The sequence below is a fragment of the Bufo gargarizans genome, chromosome 3 (assembly GCF_014858855.1).
Source record: "Bufo gargarizans isolate SCDJY-AF-19 chromosome 3, ASM1485885v1, whole genome shotgun sequence".
Taxonomy (NCBI): domain Eukaryota; kingdom Metazoa; phylum Chordata; class Amphibia; order Anura; family Bufonidae; genus Bufo; species Bufo gargarizans.
In genome coordinates this window covers 44,379,794-44,395,769 of record NC_058082.1, presented here as the reverse complement: position 1 = coordinate 44,395,769, position 15,976 = coordinate 44,379,794, and the positions used below count along the sequence as shown (strand labels likewise).

Sequence of the window (15,976 nt, the reverse complement as noted above, 5' to 3'; positions counted from 1 at the left end):
CGGGATGAGAGGTCAAGAGAGCGATAGCCCCTGCGATGAGAGGTCAAGAGAGCGATAGCCCCTGCGATGAGAGGTCAAAAGAGCGATAGCCCCTGCCTGCTCCCGGGATGAGAGGTCTAGAAAGTGATGGCCCCTGCTCCCGGGATGAGAGGTCTAGAGAGCAAAAGCCTCTGCTCCTGGGATGAGAGGTCAAGAGAGTGATGGCCCCTACTCCCAGGATGAGAGGTCTAGAGAGTGATGGCCCCTGCTCCCGGGATGAGAGGTCTAGAAAGTGATGGCCCCTGCTCCTGGGATGAGAGGTCAAGAGAGTGATGGCCCCTGCTCCCAGGATGAGAGGTCTAGAGAGTGATGGCCCCTGCTCCCAGGATGAGAGGTCTAGAGAGTGATGGCCCCTGCTCCCAGGATGAGAGGTCTAGAAAGTGATCGCCCCTGCTCCTGGGATGAGAGGTCAAAAGCAGCATTTCCCCAGATGAAAGTGGCGGTCTTCCTGGACAAGAGGTCAGAAGCAGTGGACAGTGGAGTAGAGGTCAGCACTGCCCACCAGAGGGGTCAATAGTCATGGCCACCTGGGTTGTGGGGTCACCAGTCTTTCACTTCCAGCTTTCTAAGTCCACTGAACGGCAGATCTTTCCGGTTACGCGCCGACCAGTTCCCCCTTTGCCATTCCGGACTCTGGGAGAGCCGGGCTCCGCTGCTGTGACTGAGTATTGGGGGATCAGCAGTGTGAAGACCTGCACACAATGTAAGCAGAGCGCAGCCGGCAGGAGACGTTCTCCTCTATGGAATGTGCTTAAATAAAAGGGCCTCGTTTTTCACGGTGAGGACCACCCAGGCTGGGGACATGACGCACCGCTCACTACACAAGCAGCTGCACCACAAACCCTAAGCCGACCGTGTTACACAGCGCCCGGGGTCACATGCTCAGTCCCCGCCGCCACCACAGACATGAGCTCTGCGGCTCAGAGGCAGACCGGCTTCACCACAAAAGTAAATATTATGACAGAGGCAGCGCCACCGGGCACAGCCAGGGTCTGCAGCGGTGCCCGCCGGCAGCAAACATCCCGGATGTGTCATACTGCAGAGCACAGCGCGATGGCAACACTGAAAGTTAGTGAACCCCTCTCACCTGTGCCCGTAATCAACATGGCATCTGCTGAATGCAGGGCATCATTTATGGCAGCCTGCACTCTGACCACGCAGCCGGCAGATTCAATGTGATCAGTGGGGGGCTGACACTTGGGACGTACATATGAGATTGGGGGTGCGTGTCGCACCTCCACAAGTGGAACATATTCATCATAGGCACACAGAAGTGCAAGAATCTGAACAAGCAGAGATGTACTGTACAGCATGGTGGACGGAAAGAGCAGCATCCACCTCTAATGAGACAGAAAATGCATTTCAGTAATCAGAAATATGCCCTGATAAAGCAGAGCTGAAGTATAAAGCATTGAGGAATGCCAGAGCGCTACCTGAGCCTCTGATGAGAGACCAGGTGCATTTTGGACTCCAATGGGCAATGCAGCTAATTAAGCCAGAGTCACTTATAGGGGAGGAAGTGAATTTTAGATAAACTTAGACACCAGTGGACGATGTAGCAAAGCTGGAGTCACTGATCTTACCTGCAGTATAAAGCACTGCGCAAAATCAGAGTGGCAGCCTGAAACAGGACTCCAATCGACAACGCAGCTAAGCAAAAGTCACTGACCGTAGAGCAGAGCTGCAGTGTAAAGCATGAGCTAAAGAGGTGAATTTTAGAATACTTCTAACTCCAATCCATGCAGCCATGCACTGATTTGTGTCCTAATAGAACAATGCTGCAGTGTAAAGCATTGAGGAAGGACAGAGCAGCAGCCTGGGGTACTGCGATGTGAGGGCATGCGCTGATTACATTTTACATGCCCCTTTTGTACATTATATTATTTCTTCACTGTCAGACCATTATTATGACGTGATCAGATTTTCGACTCCCTGGTGAGCGCTTATCATCAGCCCCGCACGTAATAACACTTATAATCGCTTTCTAATGTCCCCACATTACCGCCGCTGCTGATTACAGCGCCGCCGTTCATTAACCCATCACATCCTGATTACTTCACACACCTACATCAGTGTATTCAGAAAGCAGAGAAAACATGGCCGCCACTTCAGCTCCCTGCGGACAAAAGGGTCACTGTATAGGACAGCATAGTGGCCATTTAGGGCCCTGGAAAAGCTGGGTGATTACTAGCACCCACAGCTTTTCCAGGCTCCTGAACAGCGATTATGCCCACCCAGCTTTCCCGGAACCAGACAAATACAGGCCAAGCACTGGGCCTCAGTTATCTATTCGAGCCTTGTTGCCCCTAGTGACCAGAGCTCAGCTTTTAGTTTTTTGAGCGTTGTGATTGGTCACTTTAGGCAACACAAACTGTTCTGATCAATGAAGCCTTGCTGCCCACAGCAACCAATCAGAGCCCAGCTTTTAGTTCTTCAGGTGCTGTGGAAAAATGAAATCTGCTGTGTGATTGGTTGCTATGGGCAACATGGACGGTTTTAATAGATTAAATATTCCTTCCCATAGCAACCAATCAGAGTTCAGCTTTTAGTTCTTCAAGGGCTGTGGAAAAATGAAAGCTGTGCTGTGATTGGTTGCTATGGGCAATGCGGTTCTGACAGATGAGGCCCATAGTGGAAACTGTCTCTGTTGCCCATAGCAACCAATTACTCCACAGCTTTCATTTTTCCACAGAACGTGAGGAAATAAAAGATGAACTCTGGGTGGTATGGACAGCAAGGCTCCATCAAGCAGAACCCTCCATACTGCCCATGACAACCAATTCTTCAGCTGCACTGACCTCGGTTGCTAGGGGCAACAGCCTCTTTTTTTCAGAAATCAGCCTGAAATCATCTCCATAGGAAGCCGTTAGTCAGGGAGAAAAGTAATTAACGGAGCAGAGAGTCTTTTTTTTTCTTTCTTTCTTCTTCTTCGGAAATGATGGACCGCCACTTCAAAATAAACTTCGCTATCTTCCGCCAGAGTCAATTACTCCGGGCCTTTGTGCAGGAACGCTTACGTCTTACGCGGGACGGAATAATCATCCGACTGAAAATGAAATGTTCCAGCCGGAACCGTCTGCAGCCTCTAATTACATGAAGGTGAATGGCGGCTCGCGGCTGTATGCACCAGCAAATATCGAAAGGTTCACCCTGTGCTAGAAGAGGAGACTCCATATATTTAACCTTGAGGTCGCGTTAAAATTGCGCTTTTATCACAGCTCCATTTTTCTAAAAATTAAAAAAGTGGCCGATTTAAAAAATAAAAACTTAATGAGATTTGATTTTTTTTTTCCCTTTCAATTCTAGTGTAAAAAATCCTTAGCATCGCTCGTTGGTACCAATTCTGATTTATTTAATGTCTTCTTCTCTGGTCATACTCAAAGCTGCTTTCAAAAGTCTGCTGGTCGTCCTTGGTAACAGACATCAGTTTAGCTCCACCCCTCTGTCAAACATCTGTCTCACTGTCTTCAGCTCGGTTAGCTTTAGATGTGAATGGAGAAAACTTCTCTGTACACACAAGGGCATTTAGAACTGAAATGTCATCATAACGGTGGAGTATTCCTTTAAGCCTTCTGCCATATACCATAGACACCCCGGCTGCTGCAGAACCTCCTGGCTTGGAGGGAGCCCAGTTGTTTTAGATGCCAGCTAAGGATGCCTTCTGACACGTCAATAGACTGGTAAACCCCAGCAATATCCAGGAGAGGGTGACAAAGGGCACCTCAGACCAAGCTCCTCCCACAGCAAAGACCATATGAAAAACGGGAACCATCTTCAGACTAAAAAATTTACAGATTTGGAAATTTTTAAAAAGTAAAACATGGTTACCTTGTAACGTAGGGACGTTTACCGCACAGATCGGGTTAATATGAAGCGAGACTGGAATCGGCCTTTAAATCTGTGATGCAACTGGCTGCAGTGATAGATACGGGATGCTACCTGGAAGCTGCAGGCGCCTCGGTCACGTGCCATATGCAAAAAACAGAGAGAGGCACCGGGCTAGGCGTCCCCCATGCCTCACACCTGGGTATTTCCCTTGCAAATCACCTCCTTATTACGTCACACATTCGCCTGGTGCCAGGGGCACGCGTGGAAGGGTCTCGGGGGCAGGTAGCAGGTGCTGTTTAGGGAGGCCTGTCACTCACAGAATCCAGGCTGCCGTAAACAGGATACATCTACTCCGCAGTTTATATATGGAGCAATCCTAAAACGGACCCTGTATGGCACGCCCCCCCCCCCCAGTTACGCCCGCTCCTCCCCTGCTGCCGAGGAAAAGGCCAAAATAATCAGGATTTGCTGACTCGTGGCGGAGTTCACCTCGTCTCCCCATTTCCCAAGGAAGCAGCTGGGATCGGGCGCGGGGCCAAAGAGCTGGGATTTTACAAGCAGCAGTTTCCGGGTTACCTGGGGATCACGAGCGACTGGGGCACTGAGCCGGATCCGTCAACAGGATATGAAGATTACGTGAACCGGCTCAAACCTAGTATTTCTCGCAGCTGAGGGTTTGTTACCATTGTAGCCATCCATCCGTCGGCAGCGCCATTCTCCCTTCCTTCCCTGATAGCGCGCTACAACGTACATAATGTTCCCGTCCTGACTGTTTAGCGCACAGACTGGATACAACTGTAGCAAACTATAGATGGTCTGTACAGCGTTGGATGTAAACGTGAGCGTTCACCTTTACTGACAGAAAGCAGAGATCTTGAAAATGGTAAAGAATTGTAACACAAAGTGCATTAGAAAGCTGCAGAAAATCCCTTTAAGCGATTGTATAGCCTACTAAAATCTCCGTAAGGGCTCATGTATTTTCTTTCCGTGTCCGTTCGTATGCAGAACCATTCATTTAAAAGGGTCCGCAAAAAAAAAATAAAAAAAATAATGAAGTAACTCCGGGTGCATTCTGTTTCCGTATGTCCGTTCCGCAAAGAAATAGAACATGTCCTATTATTATCCGCATTACGGATAGGACTGTTCTATTAGGGGCCAGCAAAATACGGAAAACACACAGATGTCATTCGTGTTTTTTGCGGACCGCAAAATACATACGGTCGTGTGCATGAGCCTTAGTGGTGGAATTTTTGCCAAAAAAAAGCTGAAAATAACCTTTAAATACCATATTTAGCGGTTTCCGCATTTATCTTCTATTAAGTGCCGAGCGATCAGTTATGGCCACTCTGCTTTCCACAAACCATGAATGGCTATACAGATGCACTACCATAGTTTTAGCTGCTCCTTTCTCCCCCCCTACAGCGCTGTGCCTGTGTCAGTCTTCACTGTCGCTCTGGCATTCCGTTCCTAAAGAAGCTGAGGAATAATAAAGCCATAGATCTTTCCCCTACAAGATCACTGCAGTCCAGGAGAGGACTTATCGGAGTCTTCTCTTCTCAAGACCACCGCCACCGACCACCACATCTGCTTCCTAGTCTAGCAAAGGATGCTGGGAAAATAACAGTGATCCTAGGATCCCTTTAAGATAAAGGACAGGGCCCCATTAAAAAATTGCAGCCCATGTTTTAAGGGCTTCCTCTTCCAACCCGCCCATAAAGAGGTTTGAATGAGCAAAGCATGATGGTCCTGAAATCGTAAGAGCACAAAATGAACATTTTGGCTTTTTTGGGGGGTGTTTTTTCACGCAATCACTGTCGATTCTTCACGTATAATCAGAAGGCGAATGCATCCGCGTGCAGAGATATCTTGGGTGGAAATGCCCTTTAGATAAGTAATAGTGCCATATAGGGAATGATATGGGGAGGGGGCGTCTCGGCTCCACTGAACTTTTCAACCTGAAGTGCAGAGCGGCGGCGTAATCTTGGGCCTCCTCGGGACACGCAGATCGATCCCCGCTAAACAGTCTTATTGACGCGCTCTTTAGAAAAGCTTAAGCTGCAGATTACGCCCGATGCCGCCTCATTAAAGGCCTCTCGGGGGGTTCGCTGCGAAAGCATCCCTCGCCATGGGCTAAAAACCTGTGCGCACTGCGGTACTGGCCTCCAAAGGGCAAGAAGGGAATATCGCTTACATAGCAATTCCCTAATAAATCATCAATAGCAGAGGACATCAGCCAAAAAAGATTTGGAAAGAGGGGTTTTCACTGGATTGGTTGTCCAGGACTTACATGGTGAGGACCTATCCTCAGGATATCCGATTGGTGGGGGTCTGACGCCTTGTACCCCTGCCGATCAGTTGTTGGTAGGGGCCTCAGCCATCGCTCACATGGCCTCAAGTGAATGGGCTTGCGATGCAATACCAGGCATGGCCACTATACGATGTATGGCGCTGTGCTTGGCAGACTATGAAGAGGTCGCAGCTCTCTGATCTCTTGCTGTCCAATATAACTGAATGGAGCATCAGCATGCAGGTGCGGATGATATTGTCTTGGGACAACCCCTTTAAAGGGCATCTGTCAGCAGTTTTGTCCCTATGACATGTGCTCTCGGCAGCTGAAGGCATCTGTGTTGGTCCCATGTTCATATGTGCCCGCATTGCTGAGAAATATGCTGAAAAAAACGATGTCTGAATATATGCAAATGAGCCCCTAGGAGCAACGGGGGCGTTGCCGTTACACCTAAAGGATCTCCTCTCTCTGCAACTGCCACGCCCTCTGCTCTTTGATTGAAGACATCATCACAGCTGGCCCTGTCAATCAAAGTGCGGAGGTCGCGGCAAAGAGAGCTGAGCCTCCAGGTGTAATGGTAACGCCCCCGTTGCTCCTAGAGGCTAATTTGCATATATTAAAACAATCTTTCTCAGCAATGCGGGCACATATGGACATGGGTCCAACACAGATGACGTCAGCTGCCGAGAGCACATGTAACAGGTCAGCCAGTGTCATAGGGACAAAACTGCTGACAGATGCCCTTTAAGCAAGCGCCATCATTGTGCGGTAGGTGAAGAGCAACAAGCGCAACTGCTGAACCGCGGTCCAAATCCGGTCCCAGGCGACAGCTGTCCGGACCACACAGACCTGCCCAGAAGGGCACTGGAGAAGGGCAGTGTCAGGAGTGCGATGCCTGGTATAGGGTCTGTGCTGGGATTTCAATTCATTTTCAGGTTTTGTCCCAGGTTCTGAATTCAATTAAAAGGTTCCAGTCTGAGGGGGTAAATTCATTTCAGGGGTGCAGTCTGGGGGGGTACATTCATTTCAGGGGTGCAGTCTGGGGGGTACATTCATTTCAGGGGTGCAGTCTGGGGGGTACATTCATTTCAGGGGTGCAGTCTGGGGGGTACATTCATTTCAGGGGTGCAGTCTGGGGGGTACATTCATTTCAGGGGTGCAGTCTGAGGGGGGTAAATTAATTTCAGGGGTGCAGTCTGGGAGGGGTAAATTCATTTCAGGGGTGCAGTCTGGGAGGGGTAAATTCATTTCAGGGGTGCGGTCTGAGGGGGGTAAATTCATTTCAGGGGTGCGGTCTGAGGGGGGTAAATTCATTTCAGGGGTGCGGTCTGAGGGGGGTAAATTCATTTCAGGGGTGCGGTGTGAGGGGGGTAAATTCATTTCAGGGGTGCGGTCTGAGGGGGGTAAATTCATTTCAGGGGTGCGGTCTGGGGGGGTAAATTAATTTCAGGGGTGCGGTCTGGGGGGGTAAATTAATTTCAGGGGTGCGGTCTGAGGGGGGTAAATTAATTTCAGGGGTGCGGTCTGAGGGGGGTAAATTCATTTCAGGGGTGCGGTCTGAGGGGGGTACATTCATTTCAGGGGTGCGGTCTGAGGGGGGTACATTCATTTCAGGGGTGCAGTCTGAGGGGGGTACATTCATTTCAGGGGTGCGGTCTGAGGGGGTACATTCATTTCAGGGGTGCGGTCTGAGGGGGTACATTCATTTCAGGGGTGCGGTCTGAGGGGGGTAAATTCATTTCAGGGGTGCGGTCTGAGGGGGTAAATTCATTTCAGGGGTGCGGTCTGAGGGGGTAAATTCATTTCAGGGGTGCGGTCTGGGGGGTAAATTCATTTCAGGGGTGCGGTCTGGGGGGGTAAATTCATTTCAGGGGTGCAGTCTGGGGGGGTAAATTCATTTCAGGGGTGCAGTCTGGGGGGGTAAATTCATTTCAGGGGTGCGGTCTGAGGGGGTAAATTCATTTCAGGGGTGCGGTCTGGGGGGGTAAATTCTTTTCAGGGGTGCGGTCTGAGGGGGGTACATTCATTTCAGGGGTGCGGTCTGAGGGGGGTAAATTCATTTCAGGGGTGCAGTCTGAGGGGGTAAATTCATTTCAGGGGTGCGGTCTGAGGGGGTAAATTCATTTCAGGGGTGCGGTCTGAGGGGGTAAATTCATTTTAGGGGTGCAGTCTGGAGGGTGAATTCATTTTAGGGGTGCGGTCTGGGGGGGTAAATTCATTTCAGGGGTGCGGTCTGGGGGACCCCTGACTGAGGTGCCCTCTATTTCTGTCACACAGTAGGGCAGATTACGAGGCCCTCCGCCCCCCAAATGAAGGAGGAAAGGGTTACGCGATCACCCGCGCTGCATCCTACACGTGTCGCACTAACAGCGGGCGTCACCACATGTAGGCTGGAGATAAACAGATGAAGATGACACAGAGGCTACGAACACACGGCCTGGCGCCAACCTCTGCTTATCGGAGGACACGTTGCGCCCTATGCTCCAATTCACTGACAGCAAGCAGAGGTCTTGATGAATTGCGAACAAAAGCAAACATTTCATTACAAAGAGTAGTCATCCACTGACTGCGCTAAACAGTGCAAAGCGGGCAATCGCCAGGAAAACTGCGAGCATGAGAGTTAGGACCCCCCCCTTGGTGAGTACCCATAGTATTTATAGCAAACTTTTACATAGGACTGCAAGTCATCCTCCTGTATGACCTCATGTCTCCAGGCAGCAACACTCATCATTTCCTTGGAGGACGCTGCCTCCCGCTCCTGTGAATCACACGTTCCTCTCCCAAGTCTGGTTCATGTACCAGAAGCGCTCCGGCTGCTGTGCAACTACAACCCTCAGCATTGTAGACTCCCAAAAGCTGGAGAAGTAACCCCCCCTCCCCTCTCTTGTGGGAGTAGTAGTTTACAGATGATGCATTTAATAGTATCTGCTTCTGGGAAAGCTTGGTGACAACCAATATGGCTGTAGAAGCAGGCCGCCACCCAGCTTTCCCGAATCCTGAGAAATCTCACTGGCTGATACATATTTCCCTCCATCACGACTGGGAAAGCTGGGTGACTACCCAAACTGTAAATGATGACCTCAGTCCTTAAAGGGACAGTGTGCAATAAATGAGCCTGGAAAAGCTGGGTGATTACAGGTGTACCTCGGATGTTTGTGCAGCACTGGTGGAGTCTCCCACTGGCAAGTATAGAATGCGGATCCTGCGTCTATCCCTCCGGAGCCTGGGAAAGCTGGGTGACAACCCCACAGAGCACCAGAAGGGACCTGGGCGGGGGGAAGAGAGCGCCCCCCTCCAACATTTCCACCCACCGATGCAGGAATCACATGTTTAATACATTCCAAATTCCCAGGGCAATTCTGCTTGTATTTCACCAGATTTCACACCTCCTCCTCCTCCCGCCGCTGAAATTACCAAGCACTTCAAATTTTAGGAAAAACAAATTCCGGCAGAGCAGGAAGAGCGGACACGGGCGCCGCTGATCGCGCATCACAGCTCTATTACAGGAGCCCCCCCATTAGTGTTCAGCCGCAACATTGTATCTGATGTCACTGTTTATGTGATACAATGTATCCTCTCACTCTTCCTGTGTCCTCCGCCATTATCCTTTATCTTGGAGGACTGATCATCCTGGTCCGCGAATAGAATGCCAGAGCCGCGGTGGAGACTGACACAGCCGGAGGTAGAGAAGCAGGATATGACCCTGCAATGGCTAGGTGGTTTTCACCCAACCCCCAGTGCACCATGGTCTGGAATTTCAAGGCCGTAAGAAGATGCACGTAGGGACAACGACCTCCAAGGTGACATTTACACCCAGGTGCCGACAATTTAAAGGGGAACTTGTCACCACAAGAAGCTGCCGGCATCTGCATGCCTGACCACCCAGTAAATGCCCACTAATAACGCCAATCAAGTGAACCCTGCTGCCAGCGAATGGTCATGTGACCCGGCGCTGACAAAAGGGGAGGGGCATATGGGACAAGTTGACTATTGGGGCATCCATGCAATGTAAAAACCTTTATATGGACATGCCCTTTAAATATCTGCACCAGTATTTTCCTGGAATTCACCATTATGTCCCAGTATACACAGAACACCAAAGGAGAGATATGACAGGACGACCAACTAGGGTTGTCACCATACCCAAATTTTGATTTGATTTCGATACCATAAAAAATTATTGCGATACTCGATACCACGTAAAAGAAAAAAAAAAAACACCAAAAAAGCTGTGGGAATTCCGCATTTTATGGAACAGTCCTATCCTAGGGGGAATAGGGTGACAAAAAAAAAAAAAAAGGCGAATCGAGTGTTTTTCTTTGTTTTTTTTTTCATTTACGGCGTTCACCGCATAGGAAATATTTTTTTATATCTTAAAAGTTCAAATTTTTTCGGACACGGCGATACCTAATAGGTTTACATTTTTATTGTTTATATATTTTTATATGTAAAATTAGGAAAGGGAATGTTTTATACTTGTGTTTTTTTTTATATTTTATTTAATAACCATTAGCCGCTGTCGCCGAGGGCGGTACGCCACTCTTTCGAAAAGATACTAGGCTGCACAGTATCGGATCGTATGGATCTGATTGCAGAAGTATTGATTGGGTATTGAAAGTTCGATACCTGGTGCAATCCTTCGACCAATGCACCCAACTTTTCTTAGCGGGTACGTGGGCACCAGTAAGTTCCCATAGGAGCGGGCATTCAGCTTTCCCACATTCCTGAATGGAAAGAATATGTACTAGACCTTGTGGCAAGTCAGCCAGGTATCCTCTGCACCTGACATTCTGGACTCTAGGAAAGCTGGGTGACAACTTATGTTTCAGCTATGATAAGGCCGTACAGGTTGTCACCCAGCTTTCCCAGGCTCTGAATGGCAAGTCATCTCCTATACACAGCCTGCCGCTGCACCTCTGCACTCTGGGAAAGCTGGGTGAGCTGTAATGCACAGATGGGCTGTCACCCAGCTTTCCCAGTAACATTACTGACAGCTGGTACTCAGCAGCATCCTCGCCGCAGCCAGCCTGGCACTCCGCGCTGCAGCGTCACCTCACATTCTCCCCGGCAGCTTCCATTTTTAGCAGCAGATAATCCCGGCGGAGCACGTGGACCGCCAATCCCCAAAACAATGACCTCCGGTGAATGAACCGCGCAAAACAGGCTATAAATACACAAAGCACCCAACGTACAGCGGCACCCGCCCCCCGCGCAGCCCACCCCGCCAGGTAGCATCCCCCAAAAGGGACCAGGCTTGGCACACACTGGCATCTCCCTAGAATACTGATCCAACCCCCCCCCCCCCCCCAGCAGCGATGGCAGTGTCGAGACAGATCAGGCACAATGCACACAATATAAAGATCTCTGTTTGCTGTCAGTGAATGGAATAATCATCCCTGTGTCTATCCAAAAGCTGAAAACCTGTACGGACCTAATGGGTCTCGCAGCGGAGGGTTTGTTACAGTTGTATCTAGGCCATTCTCTGCCTGTGACAGCAAGCAGAGATCTTGGAAAAGGCCAGACCATTGTAACACATCTGCAGAACTGTTTAATTTTACAGGGCAGACTGGAGCGGCCCTTGAAGAAGGGTTCTGAATGGTGCCGGGTGGGGTGCCTCCTCTGCCCGCTGGCTGGCATCTTCTCTGGTGCTGCTCTTCCGGGAGAGCGACAAGTATCAGAAAGCCTCACAGCTCCGCCCTGGAACTAGCAGCACCAGCGAGTCTACAAGCTGCGGGGGCATGCTGGTACTTGTAGTTCTCTTCCGCCTTGGGAGAGACGGCCGGTTGAACTACAAATATCAGCATGACCTAACTGCTTCTCATAGTTGTGGTCCACTCCGCAAGCTGCATGAGATCACAATCCCCATTGCAGAATCCTGGGACTTGTAGTTCACCTGCAGTTTTAGCTCATATATCCCTCGGTTTGTTGTCCCCACCAGAGAACTGGAAGCCGAGGAGACAAGCTGGGAGGAACTGTAGATCCCCTGTACGGACTCCTCCTCCTTCTGGAGAACTACAAATCATAGGACACCTGGCAGCAGAGGAGAGATGCTGGGAGGACTTGTGGTTCTCTGTACTGCAGCCTACTGCTGGAGAACTACAAGTCCCAGGACACCTAGCAGCAGAGGAGAGATGCTGGGAGGACTTGTGGTTCTCTGCACTGCCGCCTACTGCTGGAGAACTACAAGTCCCAGGACGCCTAGCAGCAGAGGAGAGATGCTGGGAGGACTTGTGGTTCTCTGCACTGCCGCCTACTGCTGGAGAACTACAAGTCCCAGGACGCCTAGCAGCAGAGCAGGCATGCTGGGAGGACTTGTAATTCCCCTGCATTGACTTCTCCACCTGGAGAACTACAAGTCCCAGGACGCCTAGCAGCAGAGCAGGCATGCTGGGAGGACTTGCAATTCCTCTGCATTGACTTCTCCACCTGGAGAACTACAAGCGCCAGACTGCTAAGCAGCAGAGCAGAGATGCTGGTTCCCTGTGCTGCCTCATCCTCCTGCTGAAGAACTACAAGTCCCAGGAAACCAAGAAGCAGATGACACATGGTGGGACTTGTGGCTCCCTGCACTGCCACCTGCTGGAGAACTACATATCCCAGGAGGCCCAGAAGCAGATGACATGCTGGGACTTATGGTTCCCTGCACTTTCTCTGCCTGTCCTGCTGGAGAACTACAAGTCCCAGGAGGCCTGGAAGCAGGTGAGGCATGCTGGGAGTTGTGATTCCCTGCACTTTCTATGCCTCCTGCTGGAGAACTACAAGTCCCAGGAGGCCTGGAAGCAGGTGACAGATGCTGGGAGTTGTGGTTCCCTGCACTTTCTCTGCCTCCTTCTGGAGAACTACAAGTCCCAGGAGGCCTGGAAGCAGGTGAGGCATGCTGGGAGTTGTGGTTCCCTGCACTTTCTATGCCTCCTGCTGGAGAACTACAAGTCCCAGGAGGCCTGGAAGCAGGTGACAGATGCTGGGAGTTGTGGTTCCCTGCACTTTCTCTGCCTCCTTCTGGAGAACTACAAGTCCCAGGAGGCCTGGAAGCAGGTGAGGCATGCTGGGAGTTGTGGTTCCCTGCACTTTCTATGCCTCCTGCTGGAGAACTACAAGTCCCAGGAGGCCTGGAAGCAGGTGACAGATGATGGGAGTTGTGGTTCCCTGCACTTCCAGGAAGCCTAGCAGCAGAGGGGGCAAACAAGGACAGGACCGGGTGGGCTGCTATCAGAAAGGGGGCACGGGAGCCGCAGCTGTAGTAGAACTACAAGTCCCAGGCTTGAAGGGGTGACGCCATGCTGGTATTTGTGGTCCTCTCCTGACCTGCGGCTCACACTTACCCTGTGCAGGTGTCCGGCAGCCGTGCGCCCGGTGTCCGGGTGTGTGCGGAGAGCCCCGAGCCCCGTGTGATCCGCTCCCTGCACCGACCCCGCTGTACTCCGCGCTCAGGCACCGCCCCCGTCACTCATTCCGCGAAGCCCCGCCCCGCCCCAGGCTCTTAAAGAGACAGGCGCCGCTGTCACTGACACTCCTGGCCCTTAAAGGGACATGCACCATTATCATTGCCATCAATGCCAACACCAACCCTGATCTTCACTGTCACCATTAATATTATTACCATCATCATTATTTTTGCTATCATGGATAACAGGCTTACTTTCACCTAAGGGCTCATGCAGACGACCATTTTTTTTTTTTGTCGGATCGGATGCAGACCATTTACTTCAATGGCGCTGTGAAAGATGGCGCCGTGTTGTCCATTTTGCAGACAAAAATAGGACCGCAAAAATGGCTACGGCCATGCGCATTTTGCAGGCACAATCCCACAAATTGGGCTGTAAGCTTTCTGGGGCATTTGGGGCACTTCCAGGTGGTAGAAGAGGTGGACTTAACCCGCTAGGGACTGAGTAATTTTTCCTTTATTTTTATTATTTTTTTCGGGTTTTTTTTTAACTCCTTTCCTTAACTTTTTTATTTCTCAGTTCACACAGCCATACGAGGGCTTGTTTATTGTCAGAGAAGTTGTACTTTCTAATGGCACCATTTAATATTGCATACGATGTAGTGGGAAGCAGAAAAAAAAGTCCAAATGTGGTGAAATTGGGAAAAAACATAATTCCACCACAATTTTTGGGGGGTTTTGTTTCTACGACGTTCATTATACAGTAAAACTGACCTGTTCCCTTCGTTCTCCCGGTCACTACAATTACAACAGTGATACCACATTGATATAGTTTTCCTTGTGTTTTAATAGTTTAAAAATATATAAACTTAAAAAATATATATATATTCTTTGCATCACCATAATCTGACCATCATAACTTTTTTTATATTTATGATTAATGTCACAGTGGCTCTGCTATCCCAGGCTTCGGAGCACTATCCTCGGCGTACCCTTCGCCGACTGATAAACTAAATTGGTAGAAATATTGTGGAAGGCCCTCTGTTCTCTGGGGTGGCATGAATACGTAGACTCATTTGATCAGTATAAGGCCTCATGCACACGGCCGTTGGGCGGCCGTTCCGTGCATTGGGGGCAGCAACATCCGTGCATCGGGCTGGACCCATTCAACTTGAATGGGTCCGTGGTCTGTCCACACCGCCAAAAAATATGACATGTCATATTGATTTGTGGTGTGGAACAACGAAAAGAAACACCACGGAAGCACTCCGTAGTGCTTCCGGTGTTCCGCTCCGTGACTCCGTTCCGCATCTCCAGAATTGCGGGCCCATTCAAGTGAATCCGTCACGCGTGGTGCACACGGCCAGCGGCCGTGGATTGCCGACCCGCCGTTTGCGGGCCGCAATACAGCCGTGTGCATGAGGCCTATGTCTGTATTTCCGTTCCGCAAAAAGATAGAACATGTCCTATCATTGTCCGCATTACGGACAAGGATAGTACTGTTCTATGAGGGGCCAGATGTTCCGTTCCGCAAAATACGGAATGCACACGGATGTCATCCGTATTTTTTGCGGATCTGTTTTTTGCGGACCGCAAAATACATATGTCCGTGTGCATGAGCCCTTAATATGTCATGATTCGTGGGCACATTAATATAACATGATTATGTCCCTAGCAATTCATAAATGTTGTACCTTATCTCATCTCAAAGTCAGATATCATGTACATGATATTTATTAATAAAAATTGTAGATAAAAAATTTAAATAAAAAAAATTACAAAATCACATAATAAATGGCCTTAAAATTAATAACTTCCTGATAAATGGTTATAGCTGCATAGTAATATATCAAGTCTCGTCCTTTTGATGTATCAAATTGGCTATAAATACGTCCGCCTTGTGGAGGATTACAGCAACCTACCAAGTTCCATATTAGTGGATGATTAAATGGTAATATGTCCGTTGCTGACCATTAGATAAATGACAGGTGAAAGTCTTCTATAAGGAGTTATACAGTTCCGAGGTATACCAACGCATAACTGATAACGACCAGTGTCAAGGTTAAAATGCAGATATTAGTATTGCCGTTATATTATATTGGGGTCAGTTAGTATGGTTGTACATTACCACTCCGTATTTCTTGTGCCAGTTTGAAGTAGCCTCCAATATTGCTCTTGCTCCTACTGATGCGGGTTTGCTGTGTTCCGGCCGCTGGATTACTCAAACGCTGCTCGTCCCACGTGGCGCCCCAAGTGGTTGGGGGCAGTGTCCTCAGTCAGCCTCTATCTACAATTGTAGTCCCCAACCTGTAGCCCACCAGAAGATGCAAAACTACAACTTCCAGCATGCACAGCTAACAGCTGTCCGGGCATGCTGGGAGTTGTAGTTTCACAACCTCCAGAGAGCCACAAGTTGGAGGATTCCCATATACAGTATC

General features: G+C 49.6%; 1 protein-coding gene across 3 annotated transcripts in view; it reads right to left on the bottom strand.

Annotated features, from left to right (window-relative positions):
• The window catches only part of GDPD5 (glycerophosphodiester phosphodiesterase domain containing 5), a 163,674-nt gene extending 150,084 nt beyond the window's left edge, over positions 1–13,590 (bottom strand). For 2 of the 3 annotated variants that reach the window (XM_044284763.1, XM_044284765.1), the window contains exon 1: positions 13,477–13,590. The gene's annotated coding sequence lies outside the window, so the exon portion shown is untranslated. Of the gene's footprint in view, positions 1–3,867; positions 4,138–13,476 lie in introns of those variants that run through there. The other variant, XM_044284764.1, reaches the window with a different exon arrangement.
• Positions 13,591–15,976: the final 2,386 nt, after the last annotated feature.